This window comes from Chiloscyllium punctatum, chromosome 4, assembly GCF_047496795.1.
Source record: "Chiloscyllium punctatum isolate Juve2018m chromosome 4, sChiPun1.3, whole genome shotgun sequence".
Classification (NCBI taxonomy): Eukaryota; Metazoa; Chordata; class Chondrichthyes; order Orectolobiformes; family Hemiscylliidae; genus Chiloscyllium; species Chiloscyllium punctatum.
The window spans coordinates 120,545,242-120,571,162 of record NC_092742.1 but is presented as its reverse complement, the minus strand read 5'-3'; positions in this window follow the sequence as shown (position 1 = coordinate 120,571,162).

The following is a 25,921-nucleotide window of genomic DNA, read 5'->3' as shown; positions in this document are numbered from 1 at the left end:
TGATTTGTACCTTCCTGCAATGCATTTGCTAAACAACATCAGATAGATCCCATCCGGCCCAGCTGACTTATCTATTTTCACACTCTGCAGTGTTTCGAATATCTCTTCCTTGTGAACCTCAATCTCTTCTAGTCTAGACGCAAGTATCTCTGTATCTTCCTCGCCAACATTTTCATTATCGATAGCGAACTCTGTCGAAAAATATTTATTTAGTGCTTACTCTATCTCCACTGACTCCACACACGACTTCCCACTATTATCCTTGATTGTCCCAAATTTAACTCTCGTCATTCTTTTATTGCTGACATACCTATGGAAAGCCTTAGCGTTAACCCTGATCCTAACTGCCAACAACTTCTCATGTCTCCTCCTGGCTCTTCTCAGCTCTCTTTTTAGGTCTTTCCTGATATCGTTGGAACCCTCGAGCGCTCTAACTGAGTTTTCACGTTTTGTCCTAACATAAGACTTCTTGGTCTTCTTGACCAGGGATTCCACTTCCTTAGTAAACCACGGCTCAGGCGTTCTATATCTTCCTCCCTGCCTGACAGGTACATACTTATCTAGGACACACAGGAGCTTTTCCTTGAATAAGCTCCACATTTTTAATGTGCTCACCCCCTACAGTTTCTTACCCCACTCTGCGCTTCATAAATCTTACCTCATTGCATCGTGATTTCCCTTCCACCAGCTGAAACTCTTGCTCCGTGGAGTACACCTATCCCTTTCCATCACGAAAGTAAACCTGAGAGAATTGTGATCGCTGTCTCCACAGTGCTCACCTACTTCCAAATCTAAAACCTGGCCAGGCTCGTTACCCAGTACTAAATCGAAAGTGGCTTCTTCCCTTGAAGGCATGTCTACATACTGTGTCAGGAAGCCCTCCCGCACACACTGGACAAAAACTGAGCCATCTATTGTACTCGTACTGTAGTGATCTCAGTCAATATTTGGATATTGTCTTGTGTGTTCCAGAAATTTTCATTGTCCCGGAGTCCAGATGAAGTTTGTATTCCTCACGTACGGGAGCGAGAATTCTTTCAATGTCTCAGTCAGATCAGTTCCTTTGCCGAGAATATCAGAGTCAATGTCCCTTCCTCTACTCGGACTGACAATTTACACTTCTTCATTCTCCTCTGATTCCATTTCCCAAAGAGTTTCTCAAGATTTCCAAAGCTGGAGCCTAAATTATATGGTTTGCTTCCTAAACATTTTTCCAACTGCCAACTGACAATATTTTCACAGTATCTCTTCACAATCCTCTGGCTTGCACCATGCCCAGGGATGAGAAGTCCCGTTTGGTGGAGAGATTTCCTAGGCTGGTGAGTTTCACTTTGGAACAAAGATGGTTAAGTGGCAATTTCCTGCGGTTGTTTAGAATGATGGGAGAGGGAGCGGTGGGGAATGAGCACTCTGACGAGCAGGGGGAAGTGTTGCCAAAGGCCAGAGTCAGAGGACAAGGGATTAAAGGAATCTAATGAAAAGCAGCACTTCTGCTCAGGACGTTCAATAACAACTGCAGAAACCCGATGTGTCGAGCAGTGTATCTGGAAAGAGAAGCAGAGATAATGTTTTAAATGTGGAACATTTCTGATGAAGAACTCGAGTTTCCCAAGTCTAATCGAATTACAGGCCTGGTTTACAAAACAGGATATCTCAATTTTGAATTGTTCCAGCAAGAAAGCGTTCATAACAGAGTCAGCAGGATTCGAACCTACGTGGGGAAACCCCCATAGATTTTTAATCCACCGCCTTAGCCACTCGGCCATGACTAGAGACCGCACCGCGCTCTGAGCACTGACGAAATCAGCCGTGATCTCATTGAAAGCGTTTGGATATCTGCATTGCCAGTTTCTGTATCTTAAATGGTCAGCGCATTTGGCTGAAATGTTGGTGGTTCGAGCCCACCCAGGGAATAAGCCTCAAATATTTCAGCACAAGCCTTTACCCCGACCATGTATTGACATTATAACCGGGAAAACTGATCCATGATTCACCCCAAGTCCGCAGGGAGTGAGACGTTTTCACGCAGCAGAATACAACATCACTTTCTCCAAGCTCCCGATGCCAACAGAAAGCGGCCACTGTAGCTTCAATCAGCGGCTTTCTGCCAAGCCATGGGAAACAACTCGTGGAAACTCCTTCCTGAGTAACAGCTATTTCCGTGTGAAAGGAGCAAAACTTTCACTTTAAATTGGAAAGGGCTTCAGGCCATTGGAATGTTGCTCCAGTTCTTGGAACGTGTTATAAATAAAACTCCTGACTTGAAAATAGGAAGTGGTAAAGGTTTTAGATAGAAAGAACAAAGAAAGTGTTGATTGAGACGACTCTGTCTCGTCAGCAGATGGGAAATGCCCAAAACTGTAAACGGAAATGATTGGGTTTCCCTAGGTAATTTCCCGACTGATTTACTGTCTGCCAGAGAGATTGGAAATCACATCAGCGACATAAAGGTGAGGGTAAAAATATGAAGATATTAAGGTTGAACCTTAAATCCCGGGACAAGTGCGGAATAGATTGTAATGCTTTGAAGGAATAACTGAAGTGAAAGGTGTGAATGATATTTTTGTGATTAGGAGGAATGAACTGGATCCTAACAAATTGCTGATGAATTATGCTCGCAATGTAATAGCAAACTAATCCACAGTGCACCGTGCTTGGTTAGCTCAGTCGGTGCAGTGTGAGATGCTTCATCTGAGGGTGGTGGGTGCAAGCCTCACAATGGGCGCTTTCACTGCTTAATACAATTCCGGCTCTTCGTTCCACGTGCAGTATTGCAACCCTTCGCAGGGGAATGTTCTTGCTGCTTTCATTGACACATCTGTCCGCCTGTTTTTGATCACACGTCGGTTTCTGAGTGAAAACTGTTTCCATTTTACTGGTGGCGCCAGAGACAACTTTATCAATGCAGCCGAAAATGCAATGAATGATGTCCGTTTGAAAACGTGAGATTCCAAACCAACCGTGCACCACCCAAAGTGTTCAAAGTCATGGAAAGCGAATGGCCACTTGCGAGGGGTCTGACAGAGAAGGATCAATGTCACATGGGTCCTGAACCAATTTGCAGTGATTCAGATTGTTCTGATGGAAACCGAAGGGTACTCTCCCTCAACGTTTTGTAATTGTTCTTCTTGTGTTTAACGTCATAAACAGTATATTGTCAGTAACGAGAATGGAGGTGCGGCAGGATCGTGAGGTTTCAGTGTGGGACATAGACACAGTAAGTCAAATATCCCCAGAGCACGGGAGAGCTGTTTGGTCCAGGATCAATGCCATCTTCTGTTTCTAAACCAACAAATGAAAATACTGGAAAATCTCAGCAGGTCTGGTAGCATCTTGGAAAGATAAATCGATTTAAGACTTCGGGATTAGTGGCACTTCTTTTCCATGTCAATCTCCACCTGCTTTTGCACACTCTTCCTTTTTATTGAATGTCTCCTGACTTCCAACTTTATATTCAGCTTCTCTTTTATTACTTCCTCTCCAACAATTTTCCCAGTCTCCAATTTTGTATCAGACCTGTTCCATCTTTCACATTCCCCAGGACTTCGAACTGAACAAATAAATGTTTCTATTTCCTTAGATAGCAGATGGCCAGAGACTGGAAGGCAGCGTTGTTCCGAAAACTCATCCATTATTCACCCGAGTCCACAGGGAGTTAGACGGTTACACGCAGCAGAATACGACACCATGTTCTCCAAACCCCCGATGCCAACTGAAAGCGGCCACTGCAGCTTCAATCAGGGCACCCTGCCAAACCCTGGGACACAGCTCGTGGAAACTCCTTTCTCATTAACTGCTCTTCCCATGGGAAAGGAACAAAACTTCCATTTTAAATTGGAAACGGCTTCAGGAGGTTGGAAGGTTGTTCCTGTTCTTGGAACGTGTTATAAACAAAACTCCTGTCTTGAAAATAAGAAGTGGTAAACATTTTAGGCAGGAAGACCGAAGAAAATGTTGATTGTGAGGACTCTGTCTCGTCAGCAGATGGGAAATTCCCAACAGTGTAAACGGAAATGATTGTGTTTCCTAAGCTAACATTCCGACTGATTTACTGTCTGCCAGAGTGACTGGAAATCACTTCGTATGAAAATATTTGGGTTGAATCTTAAATGCCGGGACAAGTGCTAAATAGATTGTAATGTTTTGAAGAAATAACAAAAGTGAAAAATGTAAATTATGTTCTTTGTCTCTGTCAAATGCATCCGAAAATGTGCTCTGAAAGCTTCATTTGAACGCTGTCTGGCGTTTCTCAACGTGTGTCAACCAAAACCAGAAATCCTCAATCATAGTTTGGAGCAGTTCACATATTCGAGTTTCGAAGCAGCAGACACGGATACAGTTCATTCAGAATGAAAATATTTACAGGCACAGATGAACTATCGACTCTTGTTCTCATACTGTTACTAAAAGTACCGTGTGGCCCGTAGTGTAAGCCATGTTGTAACTGAAAATGAGGAATTAACAGACAGACTGCCGAATGACAGTATGTATTTTGTTTTCTTGTTCTCACAGAGTTCCAGGAAAATATGACAGCGAGGGAGAAGAATGCAAGTCAAGTGCAGCTCTGGTGAAACACCTTCTGTCTGATTCAGTCATCAATAAGAAACGTGAATGTGACTAAAGCGGGAAACCTTTTCACAACTCGAACAAAGAGCAATCACGAACAGTGACCACCTCTTTGACATCTCAAATCGCCTTTGACCTTCCCTGAATACGTATAGGAACTAATTTTTACACCCCTCAAAGTGAGAACTGTTTGATTTACCGACAATAAGTGAGTCACATGTCCTTGATTCCCACATAGGTTTCCAACTCAGCTTGCAGCCAGGTGGCAGTTGCTCATGGCTCTGCTGGATAATGCAATATTATGGAGAAATAAAATGAAAGTTTGAACTCTTATTGGCTCTGGGTTTCGAATAATCTTGCTACGTGTTCTGCCATTCTCGGATTCCAGTGCTAAATCAGTTTTTCAGTTCATCTGAGCAGCAGGAGAGTCGGCGTTTCTGGCAGAAGCGGAATTCATCATCTCCAGTGATCACTTTATCTGAGGAGAGAAAATGAGCAAAGTTTCACACAGCGAGTAATCGGAATTGCATTCCGTTTCAGCATAGCAGCAGATATGGGCTAGCAAATTCAAAGCCAGATTTGCTGATGAGAACAACAAGCACGACCGCTCAGATAGAGCAATTTCTTCCCACCGCTTATTCTGCAGAACTGGTGCAGTTGCTGTGAGTATGCTGCAGGGTATCATCAGGTACATGATCTTGGGTTTCCGGTTTTGGCCTGTGTGCTCGCGTGGCTGAGCAAGCTGAGACTCTGTTTTCAGATTCCACTTCTGAAGAAGGCTTGTGTTTGTATCCCTGCGCGGCCACATGTGCTAATGGATTAAGCTGGTAACGTTTTGAAGGGATGAGCTGTGTTAAAGTTGAACAGAAAGAAAAGCAGTCATTTCTTTTAACCCGGCTGTGATGTGGCACAGCAGAAAATAACCAACATGTCAGTGCCCACGCTGTTTTCCCCTTCTGCTGCAGTTGTCACGTGCCCCTCCAGCTGAAAGGCCACCAGCATAATATGCGACTCAAAAACAGGCTGCGCCAAACTTTCATATTCCAGACAATTTGCATTTTTCACCGTTTCTCTGAAAGTGAATGGAGATATTTATTTCCCTGTTGATGTGAAATTAGGTTCTATATTGAATCTGCTCGCAGTTTTCTGTTGTTGTTGCGTAAAGGAGGGAAATTGCGATATGAAACTTGGTTACTTTTCCCTAATTTCCTTAATTTCTGTCCTGATGAGAGAGGCTGGTGATTGGTCCTCTCGATCCGGTGGAGACATCAGTCTAATTGTTAACCTCATCTCATTGAGACTGTAATTGGTAATCTTCACTTTTCATGGTTCATTGTTAGTCAGTTCTGATTCATGTTACTTGAGCACTTTCCTGGAAGTATTGGAGCTCTAAGGCGCCAGTACGTTGGAAGCACCATTTGGAATTGCCTCACTGCATTTTGTGTGAGCAGCTCATGACCCAGACGACTCGCTCTGCCTCAAAAACAGCATTCATGAGTCCGTGTGTATGAAAAAATGTTCTTTTGGTCAGTTCTGCTTCTATACATGAGTTGTCAGGTTTTGGTATCGCTGGAGACACACACACAGACAAAGATCCACATGCACACATATATTTTGTGTGGTGAATAGTTTTGGTACTTTCAGAGTTACATTGCAATTTGCTCAGAAACCACTTACATTTATGTAGAACTCTGAGCTCAAAAACTGCATGAAATTATGTAAAACTCTGTTATTTCACTTTTTGGATTGGAATCAATCTAAACATCAGGTCACAGACAGAAAACTCAGGGGGCTAACACCTTCAACATATTGTCTAGCTGTTGCCATTGTTAACAGCTAACCCGAGAATGCAACTTTTAAAGAAAGGGTTTTGTGATTTACTCATAGAATACAGTGATAGTTTCACTTCTTTCAACAGATGAAAGGCTTAACAGACAATCAATTCTTCAATGTATAATTTCAGTTACATCACACTGCAAATTTTTGCTATAAATTCTGTGTTACGATTGAGCCCCCCACAAACACCTGATGAAGGAGCATCGCTCCGAAAGCTAGTGTGCTTCCAATTAAACCTGTTGGACGATAACCTGGTGTTGTGTGATTTTTGACTTGGTACACCCCAGTCCAACACCGGCATCTCCGAATCACAACTTATTCCCGACAGCTTGCAAGTGTCCCCTTAGAAATGGCAGCTTTTGGAAACGTATTACTGGGACAAAGTTATTGCTCAATGTGATGGGATGCACCGTGAATCCCAAATTACGAGAGAAATTGAGAATTTGAGTTACTCCACAGAACCCTGGATGTCCTCAGTAGCGGGGTACAGGCATGATGCCATGAGGCTAGGATTTCGAAGTAGTGACATTGAAGGAACAGCGAGATATTTTCAACTGGGAAACGCGAGAACCTTGGAGGGGTAATTGCGGTGATAGCTTTCGCTTGTATTTGCTGCCATTGTCCTTCCAGACAGATGCTGATCGATCACTGAATTGTTCTGGCAGGATCCGTATGTGTGTTCTGGGTGCAACCAGGATTTAGTTTTCCTTCGGATAATTCACAAGAAGAGAATTAAATCTTCATTTCCTGACTGGGAATGAAAGCCTGTTCTGGGCAATGCAAACTCAGGCTCGTATGCAGGGATGTCCATTGATACTGCAGTAGCCTTTGGGACCTGTACAAACTCTAGTGCCTGCTCTTCACGTCATAATCTTCTTCGTCAGAGTGTTTCTCTCTCCAAGTTTCCAAGTCGGTTCATATTATCACCCTTGGATTCAATGTGAAGAAGGCAATGCTGTGATAATCTGATGTTGTTCAGCAGATATACTGCAGCAAGTTCAGTAAAGACTGATGCTAACACGAGCTCGTTTTGAGTTGCGCTGATGTGTTGGCAGCAAGAAAGGCAACGTTCAACTCGCCTCATTCCGGATGATGGGCTCGAAATGCCCAGTGGGTTCTCGCTGAATTAGTTCAGGCTCTGGAATGTAAAACACTTCAAGTATGAAAGTACAGTGAAAGGAAATGTTTCACTGAGTCGGGAATTCCAAGTGAAACAGTGGCGGTGATTATGTTTGCTGATTTTTCACCTTGTGAATGCTGTTCCCCTGATGTGGACGTTTACATTACCTATAGACAAACTGTCACATCCAAACCTGGTCTTTAGGTCAGTGACGGAATTGGTAACACGCCTGACGTCGAATTAGGAGATTGTCGGTTCGCATTTAAAATCACGAGGATGCAACGTGCTAGTCCATTCCTGTTGTCTGTCGGGAATGGAAGTGTTTGGGTTTTCGAATTTCAGTTTCTTTCGTTCACTTCAAATTCTAGCTCAGATCAACGTCTCTCATTGTCTGTGGAACTGGCTTTGGTTTAACCAAAAGCTGCCCTTTGGCGGTTGAACTTGCATGTTGGCGCGGACATCGGAAGTGAAGCACAAGGAGCTGGTCAAATCCTGAGAACTCTGCCACTCTCGGGAATCTGTCTGTGTGTCTCTTTCTGTGGGAGACACGACGTGGGTAATAACACAGTGTGACTATGTCAAACTTCAATCCCATTGTTGTGTCATCTAAGATCAAAGCGAGAAACTCACTGCTATTTGCACTGGAAACATCAGAACACATAAGGTTATGGACCAAAGCTGGAAACTGGGAATAGAATCGATGAATGTCTTTAAACCAGACTGCACCATGGGCCAAATTAGATTTTCCATACTGCAAAACTTGAAGACGAGTAGAAACCAATCTGCAGTGAAACTGATCAGATCCATTTCATTGAGAATACGGACAAGAGCGTCTGTCTTCATTCCGTGTAATCTCGTAGTTAGGATTTGGAACTCTAACCGCAATAGTGTTGGTTCTATTCTCGGACAGGAAATGCATGTTTTATTGTGCAAATATATCGTGGTACCAGTATTTCTTACCACTGGTCCGAACCTGGTAATGCTTGGTTTTGTGCCAGGTTATCAAAAATCAAAAAGATACAGGTTTTGGAAATACGAACTAAAAACGAGAATTGATAGAGAAACCCGCTTCAACTGGCAACATCTGTGGAGAGAAACAGGTTTTTTTTCTTAAGATGGACAGGAAACAGGTTAGTTATAGAGTTCTAGATTATACTGTTGGGAAAATGATAATCTTACCTGTCGAATCAGGATATTTATCAAAATCACCCTTGAGCTTACAAACATCGAATTTGCAATCTGAAAAGGACTTAATCAGCTGTCATGCTACTTTCATTTTCCTGAGCTGATGGAAGGCTATGTTTTAATGGCTACATTTCCTTTTAGTTTCCGTTATTTAGCAGTCACGCCGAATGGAGAATTGTTTCTTTCTGTGTCTGCCTCAATATGTGTCTTTGTTTTTTCTATATTTGTCTCTGTATCCTCCAGGGCCTTTTTCACATTCTCCGACTCTCTGGCTGTCCATATCCCTCATTTCCCATTTCTGCTCTTGAAAAGCCTGACATTCAGAGACAGTTTGAGATTCGAACTGCTGAGAGGCTTTCTGACACCTGGCTGGAGTCGGTCGAGGTAGTCTCACATTCTCTGGATAATGCGTCTGTCACTTCGACCTGAGGCAAGGAGACATTTCTTCCTCAAAATCTAAAGACCCTTTCGAAGTTAAAGTTGATTTCCTTATCCAACAGAAAAAGAAAGTAATTACATGACAGCTGAAGAAGAACAACGATGCATTTACTGTTGGTGTACAACGAATGAATGGTGACAGCAGAGAATGAGGGTGATCATGTCGTGGTGTCAGTGCCATGACCACAACATTTCCCGTGAATGCTGCAGTGTCTCCTGCCTCACAACTTAATTTCCACAAAACTGGGAATGAAGGAATGAGAATAAGAGGATGAGAAGCAGAAGTGCTTGTGGAACTGCGGGAAGAATCTCCAGGATAAAATAGTAGTTAAAAAGAGCAACCTACACGACTGGATTTAAACCAGGAAAATGAAGCCGGAAAACGAAATCAGAATGCACAGCAATTCAAACAGGACACTGAGTATCTCGATCAGCAACACAATACTTGCGAGAAATAACGAGCATTCAATACAATGAGTAGGCACCAGTGTGATGGGAGCTGCTTTCACCAGCTATGCCATGGCGCCACTTTCAAAGCCAGATTTCTCGTCCATATGTGCAATGCCTGAACCACTTGATCACAGGAATTCGAAAACGCGTTTTCTGTATTAATGTTGCTCAGTATGAATGGAAATCAAACTCTGCTTGTGCGAAAACAGACGTTTCAATGCTGAGCATGCCCCACTAAAAAGGCACAGAAAAAGACAGTATCCTCTTGCATTGGCATCCAACAGATATTTTTGTCTGTTTAAACTGACAGAATAAAAAGGATGTGCTCATCTTCTCTCGCGTCCCATTAACCACGTTAATACACACGGAGGGATTTTCAAACCAAGATGAACAGGCTCATTGTTGTGAATTGACAGCAGTGGTGTGTGAGTCATTGTGAACAGTGAGCAATAAATGCTGAACCAATAGCACTGACACTGAGCCTTGCACCATCAGCTACACACTCCCATCTTGTGTCATGTCTCCTAGGCATCAGTGCATTTGACTTTAATTATTCTACCCTGCAACTCTCCTCAAGTTATTCTCGACCGCTTGCAGTGTCGAATTAGAACATGAAATTATTAGAAATGCATTTCTGGGACAGTTGTCTTTTAATGAGATAAGATTCACTGCCCATCCATAATTATCCCAAAGATGTAGGGGCAGAGTTACTTTTGTTAACTCCTCAAATCCTTAGTATGGAGGTACTGACAAGAAACCACTGGAGATGGAGTTCCTGGATTGCGGAAAGCAGACCGACCCTAAACTGCTAACGTAACTCACCCAGGGAAGAGCAGATGGACCCCACTCTGTCAATGTAACTCAACCTGGGGGACAGAAGTCTGACATCACACGATCAATTTAACTCAACGAGGAAATTATGGCTTAACCTCACGCTGTTAATGTAACTTACCCAGGGAAGAGTAGACTGACGCCACTCTGTCAATGTTAGTCATCCAGGGAAGAGCAGACTGACCCAACAATTTATATGTAACTCACCAAGCAAATGCAGACTGACACCACTCAGAGAAGAGCAGGCTGTACCCATTCTGTCTCTGTCACTCATCCAGGAAAGAGCAGGCTGATCTGATTCTGTCGATGAAACACAAGCCTGGAGACGAGCCTGACCCCACTCTGTCAAAGTAACTCACTCAGAGAAGAGAAAACTTATTCCATTCTGTCTATGTGAATCATCCAGCGAAGACAGTAATGAAACCATACTTGCTGTTAAACTCAGACAGAGAAGAGCAGACTCTCACGATTCTGAGAAAGTAACACGCCCGTGGAGAAGCAGACTGACACCACTCTCTTAACGTAGATCACCCAGGGAAGAACAGACTGAGTGCACTCTGTGATATTACTCACTCAGAAAGGAGCAGACTGACCCCATTCTGTTAATATGACTCTCCCAGGGAAGAGCAGATGAAGTCCAATCTGTCAATGTGACTCAACCAGGGAAGAGCAATCTGACCTCACGCGATCACTTTAACACAACGAGGAAATTGCAGACTGACGCCACTCTGTCAATGCAACTCACCCAGGGAAGAGCAGACTGATCCCACACTGTCCAAATAACTCACTCCGTGAAAAGCAGACTGACGCCACTCTGTCAATTTAACTCATACAGGAAAGAGTAGACTGATGCCAGTCTGTCAATGTAACTCACTGAGGGATGAGCAAACTGACGCCACTCAGTCAGTGTTACTCACCGAGGGAAGGGCAGACTGACCCCCACACTCTCAGCGTAATTCAGCAGACTGATCCCACACAGTCAATATAAGTCATTCATGGAAGAGCAGTCTGACCTCACTCTATAAATGTAATTCACTCAGGGAAGAGCAGACTGATCCCATTCTGTCTATGGCACTCACCCAATGAATGAACACTAACCCCTCTCTACCAATGTAACTCGCCAGAGAAGAAGCAGACGGAAGCCGACTGTCAATATAAATTATCGAGGGAAGAGAATACTGACCCCGCTCTTTCTGTTTCACTCAGGCAGGGAAGAGCAGACTGTCACCACTCTGTGAAAGAAATTCGCCCAGGGAAGGGCAGACTGACCCTACTGTATCTGCGTGACTGACACAGGTAAGAGCAACTAATCCAACCCTGCCAATGTCTCTCCCTCAGGGAAGAATACCCTGACCCCTCTCTGTCCATGTAGCTCACCCAGGAAACAGCAGACTAACCCCACTCTGTCTATTTAAGTTCACAAAAATCCTCTGAAGTACGTCCTATCCAGACACTCTCCACATCCCTGTCTCTGTAACCGTGTGCGTTCAATGGCGAATCCAAATAAACTGCAAACGTTTAGAATATGGCAGCAAACCAGAGCTACCACACAGAAATTGGGCGATATCTTGCTTTCATCCCGCTTTTTACCTCATCATCGTTCTGACTTTACAAACTACGTCATAACAGGTTGATAACTGCAGAATGAGCTTTGTTCCGTTCTCCACTGATGTTGAGAGTAGTAATGCAGCATATTCTAGTAGGACTTGATGCGCTTGCGGGGGGTGTATTCGAGGCATTATGGCTTCTTTTTTTCGTTTTCGGTCTACTATTTCGAGTTCATTGCACTGACTTCTGAAGAAGACATTTTGGAGTCGAAATGGTAACTGTGTTTTCTCTCGGAAGACAGACGTAGCTTTATTTCTGTTCTCTTATAAATTGATCTTCTTCTAATCTTTGCAAGTGAAATAGGGTGCATTACTATTGCTCGGTTTTAGTTTCAAAATCAAGAGAAACATGAAGGAAACAATATCAAAGAACACAAAGTACTGAGTTGTTAAGGTATTTTTTGCAGCAATGGTGGACATGAAGGTCAAATTAAGATAATGGTTCAAGAACATTTAGTCTGGAAGTGGTATGTGACTTTAATTCCAAATATATGTTTCCGTTCTTCCAGTACATCTTTTTGACTCCCAGAAAACATTGATTGTTTTCTGTATTCACTTTGTTTCGCGATATCTGTCTTCTGTTCGACCAGGGACAACTTGAATTTGCGTCTCCATTGAATAAGATTTCGCTCTTTCTTTCGAGAAGCAAACCTGTGCATTATGTACCACTTATCATGCTGATGGCTAAGAAGTTCAAAATGAATCACGGTTTATGGATCGTGAGCAAGAATGAAGTGATCCACTTGCGAAAAGATGTCACCACGCCCTATTCCTACATCGGGCCTGAACCGTCTATAGGCAGAGTCTACAGAAAGGAAATGTCTAAGAGAACTAGTCCTTTGTTCAGTTTGATTTGACACCAACGGTAGTGCTGTTTTGGTGCAGAAATGTGTCAACATCTCTGACGTTAGAGTCAAAATTTAAGTCACATCTACTCCATGGAGTGTCTTATCATATCGGAACATGCTGACATGAAAGCATCTAGCTCTGATAGGAAAGGTTTTTTTTTCATTAAACTGGGAGTATGTTTAACTAAGCAATTCAGACAGCCAAGATGAATAATTGGCACTTGGTTCTTCAAGCTGAGCTCTTCACACCAACTGCTCCAACGAAGGCCGTGGATAAGATCCCCATCGATTATATTGGTCAATTTTAGCCTCAACAACAACCTATTGTTCTGAACAATGCTACACCACAAGCAGAGGGCTAAGTCTGATTTTCGTCGTTAATTTTCAATTTCAGTTCTTAATGCACAGTTTCTTACGAATGTGGACAGCAGAAGGCCGTTAACATTCCATTTCTAATATTTCCAGAAAATTCTACTCCGCTGATACCGCCTTGCCTTATCACACCTGAAGCTAGGAACCTGGATCAGTCGAGTTCCTTTCCACACATGGAGTTGCTTTTTCTAATTCATTGACTGCTGATATAATAGATTATTGGCCTTGAGAGTCAGCTGTAAATTAGGTTGAACTTTCTCAGCTTGACATTCAACTGATCCTAAAAAAAAATCATCAACTGCAGGTAAATGCATTGTTTCTTGTGTTGCTTAATTCCATCCCCCCTCCCGAACATCCAAATTTCACGATAGTTCGACAAATGTTTTGAAACTGATTCGTGTTGGAAGTTGGTGGCTTTTTGTGTCTCGACATATAATTTATTCAATTAGACCTCGTGAAATTACTTCGGCTTCTTCACAGTTGAAAATTTACTTTCGATTGAATGCAAAGCTCAAGCTCCACGAAATCCAAATTCTGCAAAGGAATTAATGACTTTTAAAAAATTTAACGTTGCGAGCAGGATTTGAACCTACGCAGAGAAACACCATTGGATTTCAAATCCAACATCTTAACGTCGCGGCCAACACAGCTGCAGCAAGGTTGGTAATTTTCATAATAAAAGAATTGAATTCATGAAATACGTAATTTGTTTGAAGAACAAATTGTCAAGACCGAAAGATTTCGCCAAATCCTTTTCAGAGACCCAGATGATCGTTACCTTAGCAGATTGACAGGCTTTCACCGCAAACTAGATCCTGACACAGCTGAAGTTGCAGGAATAATTCTTCGTTGAATTATAGAGTCACGGATGTATACCACATGAAGAGAGGATCATTGTCTCACTGCGTCCGATCGATTTTGACTCAATTGCTCATCATCTGGTGCCAAAGTAGATATGCTGTTGTGTTTTAATATTCATCAAAATATGGTATTGGAAATATTGATGCTAAGTCTATGAACACTAGCTACATTCGTAAAAAAATCGGAATTAGAAAGAATGCAGAACCAATTTACAGGAATGGATCCAGCAACTAATCCGTAAGTTCTGACATCAGGTAATGAACTTGTGAGCACAAGAGAGGAAGATTGACCGAAGATTTGGAACTTGAAATCGTCTTGACGGAATTATTTGCAAAGTTTTTGCGGTTGTTCTAGTGTCATCAAGTCCTTGAACAATACAACACGGAAAGTGGCCCTTCTTTCCAACTTGACCATGGTGGACATTTATCCTAAATTTATAGGTCCCATTTGCCAACATTTGGCCCACATCCCTCTAAACCTTGTTACTCATATATCCATCCAGATGCCATTAAATGTTACAGTTGTACCAGTCTCCAACAATTTCTCTGGCAGCTCATTCTGGACACGACTGAAAAAGTTGCCCCTGACGTCCCTTTTAAATCCTTACCCAGTAATTTTAAACCAATGTTTTTTAAATGTTGACTTCCTCACCAGCAGGAATACACCTTGACGAGTCAACCTATCCATGTCCCTCATGATTTAATAAATAGCAACGATTTGACTTTATCATACTTGTCAGGAGGGAAATGTGTGGAGATTATTTGTCAAAAGATTGAAGTAGAAAGTCTGATGTACAGATTTTTAGAATTGCATCTTGGAGAAGTTTTTAATAAGTCATTGAAGTCTCGTAGCAGTTGTAGAAGTCTGTTGTGAAAGCTGCAGAAGAATTTCAGGGCACGAGAACGAAGCATTATTTCCAATGTATTGTGGCTCAGTTTGACCGCACTTGGACTACAGTATGAGGAATTATAATCCTCAATTTAGGAAAGATACTAATGCCATATGAGGAATACCACGAATGGTGATTAGCCTTGATATCATGGATGAACGTTAGTCCTGTGAATTGAAATTGGGCAAATCCGGTCTTTTTTTAACAGTTTCAACACAAGGGAGGTAATCTCATTGAGAGTTGCAAAATATTTGAAGAGATAAACAGGGTGGTGAAATTAAATTTTGTTCCCTCATTGGTGAATCTAGAAGCAGGAGAGGACAATTTTAAAATGAAGCATTGTGATTTTTTACCATGATGAGAACTATTGATTTTTGTCTTAGCCTTGAGAAGTCTCGCTATTCAGCACTACAGTGAGCCTTGGATATTTGGTCTTTGAATGCATCACTATCAGCCTGACCCGCCGACACTTACTGCATCATTATAGACCTGACCCCTCACACTTACCCCCTTAATATCAGCGTGAACCCCTCAAACTTACTGCATCACGATCCATCTGCTGCCCTCACATTTACTGTGCCACTTTCACTTCGAGACCCTCACTTTGATTGCATCTCTATCAACCGGACTGCCAAATACTTACATTGTCACTATCAGTCACGCCCTTACACTTCCTATGTTACTATTATCCTGAATCCTTACACTTACTGTGTCACTATGAGCCTGACTCCATCACACTTATTATGTAAGTACCAGACTGACGCCTCACACTTACCGTGTCACTACATCACTGCTTCCTCAAACTTACTATGTCACTGTCACCTTGACCCTCTCACATTTACTGCGCCACAATCACACTGACCACCTCATACCTACTGCTTCACTATGAGCTTCAACACTCACACTTACAGCGTCACTACCAGCCTGACTCACTCACACTTATCACCTGACAATCAGCATTACTCTTTCGAATTTATTTCATCGTTACTCGGCTGAGGCACTCACACTGACAGCGTCACTAACAGCCTGACCCCCTCATGCTTACTGCGTTGGTATCTCTCTGATCCCCTCAGAATTACTACGTCACAATCACTCTGACCCCCTCATATTAATGTGCCACTATCCCTCTGGCACCCTCATACTTCCTGCATCACTCACACCCTGACACATACGCACCTACTACATCCCTATCAGCCAAACCCCACTCACTAACGGCAACACTCTCTCTCTAACCTGCTCACACTTAATGCATCACCATCACCTTGACACTCTCTCACTTAGTGCATCAATATCAGCCTGACCGCCTCATGCTTACTGCATCACTACCAGCCTGATGCCTTCAAATGTACTGTGTCGCTATCAGACTGACCCACTCATATTTACAGCATCACTATCACCTTGACCGTCCAGATCACACTGAACCTTTTACTCTTCTTGCGTCACCTTCAGCCAGACCCTGCACACGATCACTCTGACCTCCTCATCCTTGCTGCATCACTATAACTCTATTCCACTCACTCTGTTGTGTCACTATCACCCTGACAATTCATACTCACTGCACCACTATTACCCTGACTCCATCACAATTAGTATATCATTATCAGCCTGACCTCTTACACTTACTGTGTCACTCTCAACCTGTCCCCTCACATTTCCTGTGTCACTCTCAATCTGACACCCTCAATATGTCTGTGTCACTGTCACCCTGAACACGTCACACTTACTGCATGGGTGTCTACCTGATACCTCACGCTTATTGCATCACTATCACCTGAGCGGCTCACACTTACTGCGTCACTAGCACACCATCACTCTCACCTTTACTGCGTCACTATCGGCCTGACACCTCACACGTACTGCATCACTATTAACCTGACCTGCTCACACGTTTTGCGTCACTACTACCCTGACCCCCTCACAATTGCTGTGTCGCTATTAGCCTGAGCCCCTCACTATCACGCTGATCACGCTCACAATTACAGCATCACTATTAACCTGACCCCCTCACACTTTCTCTGTCATTATCACCCTGACCCTCTCACACGTAATGCGTCACTGTCACACTGAGGCACTCACATTTTCTGCATTGTTATCAGGCGGACCCGCCAGCACACAGCGTCACTATCAACCTGGCCCCTCTCACTTGCATGCCTCAATATCAGCGTAAACCCCTCACACTTACTGCATCACTGTCCATCTGCCATCCTCACACTTACTGCACCAGTTTCACCTTGACATCCTCATTTTTACTGTGTCACTCTCAGCCTGACAGCCACACATATATTGCATCACTATCAGTGATGCCCTCACTTCTTATGTTAATATCACCCTCACTCCTAAAAGCTATTGCGTCACTCTCAGCCTGACTCCATCACACTGTTTGTGTCAGTATCAGACTGACGCCTCATGCTTACCATGTTACTAAACCTCTGCCCCATCACACTGAATACGTCACTATCAGCCTGACCCCACAGACGTACTGCGTCAATATCACCCTGACCCACTCACACTTTTTGAATCAGTTTCATTCTGACACCTCGCACTTACTGTGTAACTAAAACTCTCCCCCTTCATACTTACTGCGTCAATATCAGTCTGACTCCTCAGACTTACTGCGTCACTCTCACTCTGATCCCCTCTCATTTACTGCGTCATTCTCACCCTGACATCCTCACATTTACTGCGTCACTATCACCCTGACCCACTCACACAGTCTTTGCCATTTTCAACTTGCCGGCCTTATTTTTATTGCGTCCCCATCAGCCTAACCGCCACACACTTATCGCGTCATTTTCAGTCACGCCCTCACACTTCCCATGTTACTATCACCCTGAATCCTTACACTTAGTGTGTCATTATCAGGCTGACCCCTCATACTTACTGTGTCACTATCAGCCTGACTCCATCACATGTATTGTGTCAGTATCAGACTGACGCCTCACACTTAATGCTTCACTATCACAATGCCCGTCTCTCACTTACGACGTCATTTACACCCTGACACCCCACACTTGTTGTGGCACTATCACACTGAGGGCTGTACACTTTGTGTCACTGTCATCCTGACCCCTTACACTTACTGCGTCACTATCACACTGGTATCTCACACCCACTGTGTCACTATCATCCTGAGCCGCTTACACCTATTGTGTCACTATAACTTTGACCCCAACACACTAACTGCATCAATATCAGCCTGACCATTTCACACATACTGCGCCACTACCAGGCTGACTCCGTCACATATAGTGCATCACTATCAGGCTTACCCACTCATGCTCACTGCATCACTATCACCCTGACTCCCCACTCTTACTGCGTCAAGATCATTGTGCCCCCATACACTTACAGCATAACTATCATCCTGACAACGTCACACTTACTGCGTAAAGATCAGCCTGATCCCCTCAAACTTAATGCGTCACTATCAGCTTCAACACTCACATTTACTGCGTCACTTCTAGCACTACCCCTGCACACTTACGACATCCCTAACCGCATTACCCCCTCGCATTTACTTCATCAGTCTCAGCCTGAGACACTCACACTTACAGCTTTACTACAACCAGGCCCTGTGAGTGCATCTACATCACTGTCACCCTGACCCCTTGCCCATACTGCGTCACTATAAGCCTGGCCCCTCAAATGTTCTGCGTCACTATCACACTGACATTTCACACTCACTGCGTCACTATCACCCTGGCCCCTCACAATTACTGCATCACTACAACCTGACCCCCTAAAATCATCTGCGTCACTGTCACCCTAACCCATTACACTTGCCATGTCACCATCACAATGACACATTCACGCAGTCTGCTTCACTGTCATCCTGACACCTCACACTCACTGGATCACTACCATCCTTCCCCTCATACTGACCTGTCACTATCATCCCGAGACGCTCACACTTATTGCGTTCCTATCACTCTGCTCCCAACACACTTACTGCGTCACTATCAGCCTTACATTCGCACACTGCCCGGATCAGCCTGACCCCGTGCAATTTCACCGTGTCTATCAGTCAGACTCCTCACATTTCCTGCATCACTATCACCTTGTCACTTAACACTTACTGGCCAGTATTAGCCTGACGCCCCCAACATACTGCATCAATATCAGCCTGAACACTCACACTTACTTTGTCACCATCACGCTGACCCCCTCACACTCACTGCGTCACTATCACACTGTCCTGCATCACTTCCTGCATTAGGATCCCTCTGACTAACGGACACTTGTTGCATCTCTATCAGCCTGACCTCCTCACACTTACTGCTTCACTATCAGACTGACCCCTCACACTTACCGCATCACTAACAGCCTGACACCTCACACTTACCGCGTCACTATTCCCCTAACACCTCACTTTTATTGGCCACTATCAGCCTGACTCTCTCAACTTACTGTGTCACTACCAGCCTGAACGCACACACTTACTCCCTCACTATCGCCCTGACTGTCTCACAATCACTGCATCAGTCTCTGCCTGAACCCATCACACTTACTACGTCACTATCATCCTGTCCCTTCCCACGTTATGCGTCAGGATAAGCCTGACACAGTAACACTTACTGCATCACTATCAGCCTGACCTCCTTCCAATTACTGCGTCACTATCAGCCTGACCACTCACTCTTACTGCGTCACTGTCACACTGACCCCTCACACGAAGTGCTTCACTATCACCCTGACCACCTCATACTTACTGCATCACTATTGGTCTGATCCCTCAGACTTACTGCATCACAATCACTCTGACCCCCCTCACGGCGTAACTATCGGCCTGATCCACTCACACAGTCTGTGTCACTACCACGCTGACACCTCACCCTCACTCCATCACACTTATTGAGTCACTGTCAGCCTGATCCCCTGTAATGGAAAATTATCATTTTTGTGAAATCTGTGAAGGCATGGTTGAAACAAAGAAGTATGGAGCTAACTTTGCAAAATGACAGAAAAAATGTAAAGTTCAACCTAATTTTCAGCTGACTCTCAAGGCCAATAATCTAATATATCAGCAGTCAATGAATTAGAAAAAGCAACTCCATGTGTGGAAAGGAACTCGACTAATCCAGGTTCCTGGCTTGAGGTCTGATAAGGCAAGGCGATATATAGTATAAAGGGAATATGCGAAAACCGTCAGGTGCCCATTTTATGAGGCGTCTTGCAAATGTGTCGCGTCCATTCTGCAAATTTCAAAAATAAACTTTTTCTTTGCTCTTGGTAGCATTTGCGTCGAGTCGATTGAAATTCCACGTCAGTAAACTCGTGGGCTCGCCTGGGACCCTGCGACTGGGTAAGATTTTGAAGATTCCCAGGAGGTGTACGCGGCACTGCCTTGAAGGTTTTTCACTTCATCTCGAGCGCTGAATTGGCCCCTTTGAGTGAGAGGACTGGGGATAAGTGGATCGCCCCAGAGTCGCGTTCTGAATCGAATAGGGTCAGGGTAAGAGTTGTGGCTAAAGTAATCTGACATAGAGACTCGTTCGGAGAGAATAGACGAACCAGGAAGAGGGACCAGTGAACTCTCGTGCGGAATTCGAGTAAAACTCAAGGGAAAGGATTGCAGTTTCTAGAGAGTTTAAGAACCAGCAAGATTAACAGTGGTTTGAGACTTGGAGCCACCGTGGGTAGCGTTGGAGTCACCAAAGCTGTACCGGTTACGTAGGTTCTTGGTTTGTGAAAACCAAGGCAATGAGGTGGTCGCGCCCAATGAGAGGGGACCTCCGGAGGTAAAAGCAAATTATATTGGCAAAGAGAAGATTATGGTATCGTGAGAGACAGAGATAGACAGATAGACAGACAGAGAGACAGACTGAGAGAGATGAACACTTTTCTAATATCCATGAAAATCGGCTCCAGCAAGAGCGAACAAAAAGAGGGTCGACAGACAACTCGGAATGGTCAAGAAAAAATACAATATATGTTAAATAATTATGGCCCAGTTTCTGTAAAGCAGTTAAAAATGTAAATCAAGGAATGTGTTTTTCTGGAGGAAGGAAGTTTTAGTAATATTCAGTTGTAAATGCTGAGGTCACCGTTGGAGGAGAGAGAGAAGGAGAAACGGAAGGGTAAAATAGAACCTGTGAATTGGAGTGCTTATCACATGTTGAAGACTGAGCCTGATTTCAGGGAAAGAAAATCTCGAAATAAAGATAGATCCAGTACACGTACAAACACCAGCGCACATGCACACACACGGAAAACAACCTAATGAAGCTGGACAGTGTCTTAAGACTGGATCAGATCCTGACCTTAATGGGTGCCCTCGAAGAGCTACACCCCCCTTACGAGATCCACTTCACGAAGATTCCAAGTCAACGGTCGCCGCCTCAGGGTCTGCTGAATCACCAATAGCATATCGTACCCACAATCAATTGAAGCAAGAATCCCTAAAGAATTCGAGACAATGTCCCAGTACCTTAAGCGCCTCACGAAAGTCGATAACGTCTATTGTGGATTGATACCCCCCAAGGACATAACGACGGCAGAGATCACACCGTATGAGGCACACCTGAGGAGCAGCTTCATCAATGGAATGAAGTACGAAACAACAAAATAGTTAATAATATACGTGCATTACCTGGGACACGGGAAAGTTGAATTTGATAGAACAATACGTGATACATGCTGAAAAACTACTGGCTCAAGAGAACCATAACCGGAAATTAAAGATGGAACAGCAATCACATGAATCTCAGCTTATTATGATGCAAATGGTCGTTCAGCCATTGGAGGGAGGGACTGCGGGAAAAGAGAGAGGCACAGGTGGAGTTCGCAAAAGAGGAAGGGATCGTGGAAGTGCGCTTGCAGAGATATATCTGGCTGGTGCTTTGTTTGCGGAGCAATGGACCACTGGTAAGACAGTGCCCACACAGACAGCCTCAATCGGTCCTGGAGGCTGGACAGCATGGTGACTGACAGGGGACGATTGAGGTTGAGGTGGGCAGGCCACAAGGTACAGGTAAACCTCTTTCCTTTATACTTGGCATTGAATAATCCCTAATGCTAATCACTTCTACTAACCTAACGGGCACTGAGATGTATCCAAACTCTATATTGAACATTGAGATTGCGAAGTGTGGACAATATGTTCAATGATGCGTATATGTCGAAGCCTACCTCTATGTTATATGTGGAAGGTACACCAGTTACCTTTTTGGTAGATAGATGGCCAGCATTGTGGGTGGCACGGTGGCACAGTGGTTAGCACTGCTGCCTCACAGCGCCAGAGACCCGGGTACAATTCCCGCCTCAGGCGACTGACTGTGTGGAGTTTTAACGTTCTCCCGGTGTCTGCGTGGGTTTCCTCCGGGTGCTCCGGTTTCCTCCCACACTCCAAAGATGTGCAGGTCAGGTAAATTGGCCATGCTAAATTGCCCGTAGTGTTAGGTAAGGGGTAGATGTAGGGGTATGGGTGGTTACGCTTCGGCGGTGCGGTGTGGACTTGTTGGGCCGAAGGGCCTGTTTCCACACTGTAAGTAATCTTATCTAATCTAATATTCACACCTCAAAACAAGACAGTTCAGAGAGTTGACGCCAATAAAGATGAGTGGAATGTTCCTGAACTCAAAGGAGGCATCAGGCATCGTGATATTGGAGAGTTTTACCGCACCCATATTGTGTGAAATCAGTAATGTGTATCCATTCTAATTCTCAATTTTGTTAGTGGAATTCTGTCCTTTACATTTGATGGCTTAGGATCTCATAGTGAGACTGGGGTTGTATTTGCTCAGTACTCCGACGGGCTTGCAGGAAATTCAAAGGGAAGATTCACAAGTGGAAACTGTAAAATACAACCCACCACCCCTGGTGTATGTCTATGAGTGGCTATTAAGCCAGAGAGCAATGAGTTCAGTGAGCAATTCACTCACCCTGGAAGCAGGTAACAATGTTAATTCTATTAACACCGATTTTTTTGCGGGAATATGCTGCACTGCACAGCACACATACACCACGATAGCCCTGAGGAACCATAAGAGAAGTATTGGTTCAGGAGATTGGTTAAACCAGGTCAGTTGTTATTGTGCGAATTTTATTGAAGGGATGACAGATGTGCAGTCAGTGTGAACTAATGTAAAGTACCTGCGACCGCAAGTAAACTCTATATTTTTGATGTGGAAGGCTATGCTCCTCGCGTGTCACTGGCGAAGGTGTCCAGTGACTGGTGGCAGGATTTGGGGCCATGGGTACTAAAGGCATAAAGAACGAAATGTTGGCTGTTCTGGGACGATGTGGGTATGTGGTTCAAAGCAGATGTGCGGACATATAAGAAGAAATTAATTGGTCGAACTTAGGCAATAGAACAGTCGAGGTTACCCCCTCTAGCCCTGAAGAGCCTAGAAGGCTGGCCTGGCGTTTCCCTAAGATAAACTTCTCAGACCCAAGATTAATAACGGTCCCTACTGAATTATGGGTAAAAGGCAAACATGATGTGGGGCATATACGAGGTTGTGAACCAATACGAGTAACCACGAAGTCGGAGTATCGGCCTTGCAGGGCACAATACCCGTTAAAACCCGAGGCCATGGACGTAGTTACTCCAGTCTTTCAATCCTTCCCAAAGGCTAGAGAGATAATCTCCTGTGTAAACTCACCGGTGAGAACTCCCATTTTTCTGATCAAAAAGGCAAAAATTCCAATTGAACCGGAGGAATGCAGGTTTGTTCAAGACCTGCGGGCAGTCAATAACAGTGTTGTCCCACGTGCAACAAATGTTCCCAAACCCCATACTGTATTAGTTCAATTTCCACTGGACAGTAAATGGTTCCCTGCTGTGGATTTCGCAAATACATTCTTTAGTGGAATGGCGCATCCAGATAGTCATTATTGCTTCACTTTTTCATTCAAAATGAAATCTTATGAGTTCACACGACTTTTTAAATGTTACTGTGAGTCACCCACCATATATAATGAGGCTCTACGCAGGAGTCTGGAGACTCTTGTTTTAACCCCTGGGTCTGCGCTTCTGCAATCTGGAGATGATTGCTTAATCGTAGCACCGACAGAGGAACAATGTGAGAAGGATTCCCTTGCATTGCACGAGGGAAGGGCACAAAGCCAGTCTCGCAAAGCTTCAATTTATGCAACAACAGGTGAAGTTCTTCAGTCACTTAATATCTGAACAAGGGAAGACCATTGGTCAAGACAGAGTGCAAGTAATTCAGCAAATTCCAAGGCCTCACATGAGGAAACAATTGCTATCCTTTTTGGGTATACGCTCCTACTGAAGAACGTTTATCCCACATTACACAAATCTTGAGGCGCCCTGAAGTGACATGGCCCATGGAAAAGGGTAGCAGAACCAAGGTCCGTTGCAATGGATCCCAGCGGCCGAGTTGAATTGAACAAGACGTTTCAAAGTACACCTACACTGGGGATTCCGAATCCCAACAAGCCTTCTGTCAAATGGTAGATGAAAACATGGCTGCATGACATCTGTGTTGTTGCAGGATCATGGGGGAAAATTTAGGCTGGCAGTTTATTTTTCGGCTAAGCTAGACCTCGTAGCGGTAGGATTGCGTAAATGCATGCGAGCTGTGATTGCTATATAATCGGCTATGGCGACATAACCAAACTGATTGCATATGCAGTATCCTGACTGCTTTCCGAGCAAAAGACAGCATATACGTCGGCAGTACGTTGACTCAGATACAATACTGTGTTCTTGGAGAAGCCTAACATTGCAATAAAACGATGTAACGTCCTTAATGCTGCGAATCCTCTCACTAGAGAAGGAGACGGAGACCCACATGATTGTATCGCTGTAATTAATGAAATGTGCTGCCGAGACAAGACTTGCAGAATTTGCCACTTCAGAATCCAAATATGGCGGGGTTTTTTTGTGGATGGTTCAGCATTGAGGAGCAAGGAGATAGGCCAGAATTGTATTGGGGATCCTGTAGTAACTACCCATGAGGTATTCAAAGCGGGATCACTCCCTTCTCAACTGTCAGCGCTAGCAGCGGAGCTGATGGCATTGACTGAGGCATGTAAATTGGCTCAGGGAAAGACAGTGAATGTTCACCCGATAGCAGATATGCATTCGGAATTGCACATGATTTTAGAACCCGATGGAAATACAGGGACTTCTTGACCTTCACCGAAAAGCCCATCACACACCGTGATCAGATTTCTGACCTCTTGGAAGCGGTCCTATTGCCTAAATCAATTGATGTGTATAAATATGAAGCCCACACGAAAAATAACGATTCCGTTTCTCAAGGAAATGCAAGGGCAGACTCAGCGGCAAGGACAGCAGCCCAGCAGCCGGTAAATGATCAGTTTGACATGGGAATGACAAAAATCCTTACCCCAACAGCAGACGTACGGGAAGTCCAGGCTTGAAGACACGTTTGAGTGGGAAAAAGCAGAGTGAAGTTTGAGGTAAGGGGTATGGTGTGGCCCCAATGTAAAACCTTTTCTTCCACAATCATTATTTCCATTCTATGCCAAACTGACACACGGTAAGGAACATGTGTCAAAAGAGGGGAGATATGACAGCATTTCAGCACAGTGGTACACTGAGAGATTTACTCATTACTTCCAGAAATATTGTGAACGATGTTATCTGTAACAATAATGTAGGGAGGGGAATACACATGAGTCATGTATCACTTCCGAAACCCCAAAAACAATTTGAACATTTACAAATGGATTTTACCAAACTAACATCCTGTGAAGGAAAAAGGTATTGTCTGGTAATAGGTGATATGTTTTCCAAATGGGTGCAAGCGTTCCCCACGGCAAAACAAAATGACAGTGCCATAACCAAAGCTTTCCTAACTGAAATAATTCCGAGATGAAGCATCCCTGAGAGGCTTAGTAGTCCCAAGGTTTGTGAAGGTTTATAGCTCAGGTTGAAGTTTATGGTGTAGGTTTGCTCGCTGAGCTGTATGTTTGTTATCCAGAC